We start from the raw sequence: 9,687 nt of genomic DNA, 5'->3' as shown, positions 1-9,687 counted from the left end.
CGGCCTCGGCCCGCATGCCTTGCCACGACGCCGCCCAACTTGCCATGCCACGGTCTCGGCCCGCATGCCATGCCACGGCCTCGGCCCGCATGACATGCCACGGCCTCGGCCCGCATGCCTTGCTACGGCGTCGCCCAACATGCCATGCCACGGCCTCGGCCCGCATGCCATGCCACGGCCTCGGCCCGCATGACATGCCACGGCCTCGGACCGCATGCCTTGCTACGGCGTCGCCCAACATGCCATGCCACGGCCTCGGCCCGCATGCCACGGCACGGCCTCGGCCCGCATGCCTTGCTACGGCGTCGCCCAACATGCCATGCCACGGCCTCGGCCCGCATGCCATGCCACGGCCTCGGCCCGCATGACATGCCACGGCCTCGGACCGCATGCCTTGCTACGGCGTCGCCCAACATGCCATGCCACGGCCTCGGCCCGCATGCCACGGCACGGCCTCGGCCCGCATGCCTTGCTACGGCGTCGCCCAACATGCCATGCCACGGCCTCGGCCCGCATGCCATGCCACGGCCTCGGCCCGCATGACATGCCACGGCCTCGGACCGCATGCCTTGCTACGGCGTCGCCCAACATGCCATGCCACGGCCTCGGCCCGCATGCCATGCCACGGCCTCGGCCCGCATGCCATGCCACGGCCTCGGCCCGCATGCCTTGCTGCGGCGTTGCCCAACATGCCATGCCACGGCCTCGGCCCGCATGCCTTGCCACCGCGTTGCCCAGCATGCCATGCCACCGCGTTGCCCGGCGTGCCATGCCTTAGCCTTGGCCAACATGTCGAGCCACGGCCTCGGCCCGCATGCCATGCCATGCCACGGCCCGCATGTCTTGCCACGGCGTGGCCAAACATGCCATGCCACGGCCTCGGCCCGCATGACGTGCCACGGCCTCGGCCCGCATGACATGCCACGGCCTCGGCCCGCATGCCTTGCTACGGCGTCGCCCAACATGCCTTGCCACGGCCTCGGCCCGCATGCCATGCCACGGCCTCGGCCCGCATGACATGCCACGGCCTCGGCCAGCATGCCTTGCCACGACGCCGCCCAACTTGCCATGCCACGGCCTCGGCCCGCATGCCATGCCACGGCCTCGGCCCGCATGACATGCCACGGCCTCGGCCCGCATGCCTTGCTACGGCGTCGCCCAACATGCCATGCCACGGCCTCGGCCCGCATGCCACGCCACGGCCTCGGCCCGCATGACATGCCACGGCCTCGGACCGCATGCCTTGCTACGGCGTCGCCCAACATGCCATGCCACGGCCTCGGCCCGCATGCCACGGCACGGCCTCGGCCCGCATGCCTTGCTACGGCGTCGCCCAACATGCCATGCCACGGCCTCGGCCCGCATGCCATGCCACGGCCTCGGCCCGCATGACATGCCACGGCCTCGGACCGCATGCCTTGCTACGGCGTCGCCCAACATGCCATGCCACGGCCTCGGCCCGCACGCCACGGCACGGCCTCGGGCCGCATGCCTTGCTACAGCGTCGCCCAACATGCCATGCCACGGCCTCGGCCCGCATGCCATGCCACGGCCTCGGCCGAATGACATGCCACGGCCTCGGACCGCATGCCTTGCTACGGCGTCGCCCAACAAGCCATGCCACGGCCTCGGCCCGCATGCCATGCCACGGCCTCGGCCCGCATGACATGCCACGGCCTCGGCCCGCATGCCTTGCTACGGCGTCGCCCAACATGCCTTGCCACGGCCTCGGCCCGCATGCCATGCCACGGCCTCGGCCCGCATGCCATGCCACGGCCTCGGCCCGCATGACATGCCACGGCCTCGGACCGCATGCCTTGCTACGGCGTCGCCCAACATGCCATGCCACGGCCTCGGCCCGCACGCCACGGCACGGCCTCGGGCCGCATGCCTTGCTACGGCGTCGCCCAACATGCCATGCCACGGCCTCGGCCCGCATGCCATGCCACGGCCTCGGCCGAATGACATGCCACGGCCTCGGACCGCATGCCTTGCTACGGCGTCGCCCAACATGCCATGCCACGGCCTCGGCCCGCATGCCATGCCACGGCCTCGGCCCGCATGACATGCCACGGCCTCGGCCCGCATGCCTTGCTACGGCGTCGCCCAACATGCCTTGCCACGGCCTCGGCCCGCATGCCTTGCCACGACGTCGCCCAACTTGCCATGCCACGGCCTCGGGCCGCATGCCATGCCACGGCCTCGGCGCGCATGACATGCCACGGCCTCGGCCCGCATGCCATGCTACGGCGTCGCCCAACATGCCATGCCACGGCCTCGGCCCGCATGCCATGCCACGGCCTCGGCCCGCATGCCATGCCACGGCCTCGGCCCGCATGACATGCCACGGCCTCGGACCGCATGCCTTGCTACGGCGTCGCCCAACATGCCATGCCACGGCCTCGGCCCGCATGCCATGCCACGGCCTCGGCCCGCATGCCACGGCACGGCCTCGGCCCGCATGCCTTGCTACGGCGTCGCCCAACATGCCATGCCACGGCCTCGGCCCGCATGCCATGCCACGGCCTCGGCCCGCATGACATGCCACGGCCTCGGACCGCATGCCTTGCTACGGCGTCGCCCAACATGCCATGCCACAGCCTCGGCCCGCATGCCGTGCCACGGCCTCGGCCTCGGCCCGCATGCCTTGCTACGACGTTGGCCAACATGCCATGCCACGGCCCCGGCCCGCATGCCATGCCACCGCGTTGCCCGGCGTGCCATGCCTTAGCCTTGGCCAACATGTCATGCCACGGCCTCGGCCCGCATGCCATGCCATGCCACGGCCCTCATGTCTTGCCACGGCGTTGCCAAACATGCCATGCCACGGCCTCGGCCCGCATGCCTTGCTACGGCGTCGCCCAACATGCCATGACATGCCACGGCCTCGGCCCGCATGCCTTGCTACGGCGTCGCCCAACATGCCATGCCACGGCCTCGGCCCGCATGCCATGCCACGGCCTCGGCCCGCATGCCTTGCGACGGCGTCGCCCAACATGCCATGCCACGGCCTCTGCCCGCATGCCATGCCACGGCCTCGGCCCGCGTGACATGCCACGGCCTCGGCCCGCATGCCTTGCCACGACGTCGCCCAACTTGCCATGCCACGGCCTCGGCCCGCATGCCATGCCACGGCCTCGGCTCGCATGACATGCCACGGCCTCGGCCCGCATGCCTTGCTACGGCGTCGCCCAACATGCCATGCCACGGCCTCGGCCCGCATGCCATGCCATGGCCTCGGCCCGCATGACATGCCACGGCCTCGGACCGCATGCCTTGCTACGGCGTCGCCCAACATGCCATGCCACGGCCTCGGCCCGCATGCCATGCCATGGCCTCGGCCCGCATGACATGCCACGGCCTCGGCCCGCATGCCTTGCTACGGCGTCGCCCAACATGCCATGCCACCGCGTTGCCCGGCGTGCCATGCCTTAGCCTTGGCCAACATGTCGTGCCACGGCCTCGGCCCGCATGCCATGCCATGCCACGGCCCGCATGTCTTGCCACGGCGTTGCCAAACATGCCATGCCACGGCCTCGGCCCGCATGCCTTGCCACGGCCTCGGCCAACATGCCATGCCACGGCCTCGGCCCGCATGCCATGCCACGGCCTCGGCCCGCATGACATGCCACGGCCTCGGCCCGCATGCCTTGCTACGGCGTCGCCCAACATGCCATGCCACGGCCTCGGCCCGCATGCCATGCCACGGCCTCGGCCCGCATGCCCTTCTACGGCGTTGCCCAACATGCCATGCCACGGCCTCGGCCCGCATGCCTTGCCACCGCGTTGCCCAGCATGCCATGCCACCGCGTTGCCCGGCGTGCCATGCCTTAGCCTTGGCCAACATGTCGTGCCACGGCCTCGGCCCGCATGCCATGCCACGGACGGCCTCGGCCCGCATGCCATGCCACGGCCTCGGCCCGCATGTCTTGCCACGGCGTTGCCCAACATGCCATGCCACGGCCTCGGCCCCCATGCCTTGCCACCGCGCTGCCCAGCATGCCAATGCACCGCGTTGCCCGGCGTGCCATGCCTTAGCCTTGGCCAACATGCCACGCCACGGCCTCGGCCCGCATGGCTTGCCAGGGCGTTGCCCAACATGCCATGCCACGGCCTCGGCCCGCATGTCTTGCCACGGCGTTGCCCAACATGCCATGCCATGCCACGCCACGGCCTCGGCCCGCATGCCATGCCACGGCCTCGGCCCGCATGCCATGCCATGCCATGCCACGGCCTCGGCCAGCATGCCATGCCAAGGCCTCGGCCCGCATGCCTTGCCACGGCGTTGCCCAGCATGCCATGCCACCGCGTTGCCCAGCGGGCCGTGCCGCGGCCTCGGCCTGCATGCCTTGCGACTGCCTTGGCCAGCGTGCCATGCCTTAGCCTTGGCCTACATGCCATGCCACTGCCTTGGCCAGCATGTCGTGCCACCGCCACGGCCAGCATGCCATGCCGGTCCGTTGCCCAGCATGCCACGGCCGTGGCGGCATGGCAAGCCACGGCCTCGGCCAGCATGCCATGCCACGGCCTCGGCCAGCATGCCATGGCACTGTCTTGGTCAGCATGCCATGCCATGGCACCGCCTTGTCCAGCACGCCGTGCCGCAGCGTTGGCCAGCATGCCTTGGCCGGCATGCCATGCCAATGCCTTGGGCCAACATGGCGTGCCACGGGCTGGGCATGCCACGGGCTGGGCGAGCATGCCACGCCACGGCCTTGGCTAGCAGCAAGGCATGCCACGGCCTCGGCGAGCATGCCATGCCATGCCAAGGCCAAGGCCAAAGCCAAGGCCAAGGCAGTGGGCAAGGCCAAGTCCCTGTGCAAGGCATGGCCAAGGCCAAGGCAAAGGCCATGGCCGCGGGCAAAGGCCAAGGCCAAGGCCAAGGCCATGGCGTGCCACCGCCTCGATCGATCTTTTTGAACATGATTCTTTTATAATCTTACCCAAACCGTGCAACACAATTAAAAATGCACTACAATCAATTTTAAATGTCATTCCCTATTTTTTTGCAATTTTTCTAGAGCTTTTCGAATTTTTAAAGCCCTTATTTGGCATAAAAAAATCAAAATAAAATAAAAAAAATGAAAAAAATAATTTAATAATTTCTATAATTACTAGTGAATCATCCTTTAATTATGGGAATTTTTCCATAATTTTTTGACTATTTTTATTAATTTTTATTATTTTTTAAGTATTAATATCGAAATAAATTAAAATAAAATATTTTCTGTAAAAAAATATTTTTTTTAATTTTTTTTATGGTGTATTAAATTATTTCCTACAACTTTCATGTTGAAAGTTTTGGCAAAAAACGATTACTTTTTAAAAAAACCCCATTATGACTCCTCGAACATGCTTTATGTTTCCTCCTGCCAGATTGAAAAGGGCTTAACAGGCTATTATAAGGGGGGGGCACCTCCCTTGCCCAGGGCAAGGCAGTGGCAGGTACGCCCCATGTTGGGCGCGGCCTGGGCTGCGGCCTTGGGTTACATGCACTGCGGCTCGACCGCGGCCTGGGCTGCGGCCTGGGGCGGCTCGGCCGCGGCCTTGGGCGGCCTGGACCGCGGCCTTGGGCGGCCTTGCGCGGCCTGGGCGCGGCCTTGGGCGGCCTGGGCGCGGCCTTGCGCGGCCTGGGCGCGGCCTTGCGCGGCCTGGGCGCGGCCTTGGGCGGCCTGGGCGCGGCCTTGGGCGGCCTGGGCGCGGCCTTGGGCGGCCTGGGCGCGGCCTTGGGCAGCATGGCGTGGCATGCGCGCGGGCGTGGGCGGCCTGGCATGCGCGCGGCATGGGCAGCACGGCATGGCATGCGCACGGCCTGGGCGGCCTGGCATGCAGCCGGCCTGGCATGCCCGCGGCGTGGGCAGCACGGCATGGCATGCGCACGGCCTGGCCGGCCTGGCATGCAGCCGGCCTGGCATGCCCGCGGCGTGGGCAGCACGGCATGGCATGCGCACGGCCTGGGCGGCCTGGCATGCAGCCGGCCTGGGCAGCACGGCATGGCATGCGCACGGCCTGGGCGGCCTGGCATGCCCGCGGCGTGGGCAGCGTGGCCTGTGCGAATACCGCGCGCGTGGTCTTTTGACCACGGTGCGCGTGTTGCGCGCATGGTCGCGCACGCAACGCACGTCTAGTGATAAGAACCGCAGCCAAGGCAGCCCAGCCCCAAGGCCAAGGCCAGCAGCATGGCATGCCACGGCGAAGGCAGCCCAGCCAAAGCCAGCAGCATGCCATGCCAAGGCCAGCAGCATGCCATGCCACGGCCAAGGCAGGCCAGCCAAAGCCAGCAGCATGCCATGCCAAGGCCAAGGCCAGCAGCATGCCATGCCACGGCCAAGGCAGCCCAGCCAAAGCCAGCAGCATGCCATGCCAAGGCCTAGGCCAGCAGCATGCCATGCCACGGCCAAGGCAGGCAAGCCAAAGCCAGCAGCATGCCATGCCAAGGCCAAGGCCAGCAGCATGCCATGCCACGGCCAAGGCAGCCCAGCCAAAGCCAGCAGCATGCCATGCCAAGGCCAAGGCCAGCAGCATGCCATGCCACGGCCAAGGCAGCCCAGCCAAAGCCAGCAGCATGCCATGCCAAGGCCTAGGCCAGCAGCATGCCATGCCACGGCCAAGGCAGGCCAGCCAAAGCCAGCAGCATGCCATGCCAAGGCCAAGGCCAGCAGCATGCCATGCCACGGCCAAGGCAGCCCAACCAAAGCCAGCAGCATGCCATGCCAAGGCCTAGGCCAGCAGCATGCCATGCCACGGCCAAGGCAGGCCAGCCAAAGCCAGCAGCAAGCCATGCCAAGGCCTTGGCCACCAGCATGCCATGCCACGGCCAAGGCAGCCCAGCCAAAGCCAGCAGCATGCCATGCCAAGGCCTAGGCCAGCAGCATGCCATGCCACGGCCAAGGCAGGCCAGCCAAAGCCAGCAGCATGCCATGCCAAGGCCAAGGCCAGCAGCATGCCATGCCACGGCCAAGGCAGCCCAACCAAAGCCAGCAGCATGCCATGCCAAGGCCTAGGCCAGCAGCATGCCATGCCACGGCCAAGGCAGGCCAGCCAAAGCCAGCAGCATGCCATGCCAAGGCCAAGGCCAGCAGCATGCCATGCCACGGCCAAGGCAGCCCAGCCAAAGCCAGCAGCATGCCATGCCAAGGCCTAGGCCAGCAGCATGCCATGCCACGGCCAAGGCAGGCAAGCCAAAGCCAGCAGCATGCCATGCCAAGGCCAAGGCCAGCAGCATGCCATGCCACGGCCAAGGCAGCCCAGCCAAAGCCAGCAGCATGCCATGCCAAGGCCAAGGCCAGCAGCATGCCATGCCACGGCCAAGGCAGCCCAGCCAAAGCCAGCAGCATGCCATGCCAAGGCCTAGGCCAGCAGCATGCCATGCCACGGCCAAGGCAGGCCAGCCAAAGCCAGCAGCAAGCCATGCCAAGGCCTAGGCCACCAGCATGCCATGCCACGGCCAAGGCAGCCCAGCCAAAGCCAGCAGCATGCCATGCCAAGGCCTAGGCCAGCAGCATGCCATGCCACGGCCAAGGCAGGCCAGCCAAAGCCAGCAGCATGCCATGCCAAGGCCAAGGCCAGCAGCATGCCATGCCACGGCCAAGGCAGCCCAACCAAAGCCAGCAGCATGCCATGCCAAGGCCTAGGCCAGCAGCATGCCATGCCACGGCCAAGGCAGGCCAGCCAAAGCCAGCAGCATGCCATGCCAAGGCCAAGGCCAGCAGCATGCCATGCCACGGCCAAGGCAGCCCAGCCAAAGCCAGCAGCATGCCATGCCAAGGCCTAGGCCAGCAGCATGCCATGCCACGGCCAAGGCAGGCAAGCCAAAGCCAGCAGCATGCCATGCCAAGGCCAAGGCCAGCAGCATGCCATGCCACGGCCAAGGCAGCCCAGCCAAAGCCAGCAGCATGCCATGCCAAGGCCAAGGCCAGCAGCATGCCATGCCACGGCCAAGGCAGCCCAGCCAAAGCCAGCAGCATGCCATGCCAAGGCCTAGGCCAGCAGCATGCCATGCCACGGCCAAGGCAGGCCAGCCAAAGCCAGCAGCATGCCATGCCAAGGCCAAGGCCAGCAGCATGCCATGCCACGGCCAAGGCAGCCCAACCAAAGCCAGCAGCATGCCATGCCAAGGCCTAGGCCAGCAGCATGCCATGCCACGGCCAAGGCAGGCCAGCCAAAGCCAGCAGCAAGCCATGCCAAGGCCTTGGCCACCAGCATGCCATGCCACGGCCAAGGCAGCCCAGCCAAAGCCAGCAGCATGCCATGCCAAGGCCTAGGCCAGCAGCATGCCATGCCACGGCCAAGGCAGGCCAGCCAAAGCCAGCAGCATGCCATGCCAAGGCCAAGGCCAGCAGCATGCCATGCCAAGGCCAAGGCAAGGCAGCCCAACCAAAGCCAGCAGCATGCCATGCCAAGGCCTAGGCCAGCAGCATGCCATGCCACGGCCAAGGCAGGCCAGCCAAAGCCAGCAGCATGCCATGCCAAGGCCAAGGCCAGCAGCATGCCATGCCACGGCCAAGGCAGCCCAACCAAAGCCAGCAGCATGCCATGCCAAGGCCTAGGCCAGCAGCATGCCATGCCACGGCCAAGGCAGGCCAGCCAAAGCCAGCAGCATGCCATGCCAAGGCCAAGGCCAGCAGCATGCCATGCCACGGCCAAGGCAGCCCAGCCAAAGCCAGCAGCATGCCATGCCAAGGCCTAGGCCAGCAGCATGCCATGCCACGGCCAAGGCAGGCAAGCCAAAGCCAGCAGCATGCCATGCCAAGGCCAAGGCCAGCAGCATGCCATGCCACGGCCAAGGCAGCCCAGCCAAAGCCAGCAGCATGCCATGCCAAGGCCAAGGCCAGCAGCATGCCATGCCACGGCCAAGGCAGCCCAACCAAAGCCAGCAGCATGCCATGCCAAGGCCTAGGCCAGCAGCATGCCATGCCACGGCCAAGGCAGGCCAGCCAAAGCCAGCAGCATGCCATGCCAAGGCCAAGGCCAGCAGCATGCCATGCCACGGCCAAGGCAGCCCAGCCAAAGCCAGCAGCATGCCATGCCAAGGCCTAGGCCAGCAGCATGCCATGCCACGGCCAAGGCAGGCAAGCCAAAGCCAGCAGCATGCCATGCCAAGGCCAAGGCCAGCAGCATGCCATGCCACGGCCAAGGCAGCCCAGCCAAAGCCAGCAGCATGCCATGCCAAGGCCAAGGCCAGCAGCATGCCATGCCACGGCCAAGGCAGCCCAGCCAAAGCCAGCAGCATGCCATGCCAAGGCCTAGGCCAGCAGCATGCCATGCCACGGCCAAGGCAGGCCAGCCAAAGCCAGCAGCATGCCATGCCAAGGCCAAGGCCAGCAGCATGCCATGCCACGGCCAAGGCAGCCCAACCAAAGCCAGCAGCATGCCATGCCAAGGCCTAGGCCAGCAGCATGCCATGCCACGGCCAAGGCAGGCCAGCCAAAGCCAGCAGCAAGCCATGCCAAGGCCTTGGCCACCAGCATGCCATGCCACGGCCAAGGCAGCCCAGCCAAAGCCAGCAGCATGCCATGCCAAGGCCTAGGCCAGCAGCATGCCATGCCACGGCCAAGGCAGGCCAGCCAAAGCCAGCAGCATGCCATGCCAAGGCCAAGGCCAGCAGCATGCCATGCCACGGCCAAGGCAGCCCAACCAAAGCCAGCAGCATGCCATGCCAAGGCCTAGGCCAGCAGCATGCCATGC

Source organism: Camellia sinensis, unplaced genomic scaffold (genome assembly GCF_055761805.1).
Source record: "Camellia sinensis isolate YWXY unplaced genomic scaffold, ASM5576180v1 Unanchor4, whole genome shotgun sequence".
In the NCBI taxonomy this organism is placed as follows: Eukaryota; Viridiplantae; Streptophyta; class Magnoliopsida; order Ericales; family Theaceae; genus Camellia; species Camellia sinensis.
This window is presented reverse-complemented; position numbering follows the sequence as displayed.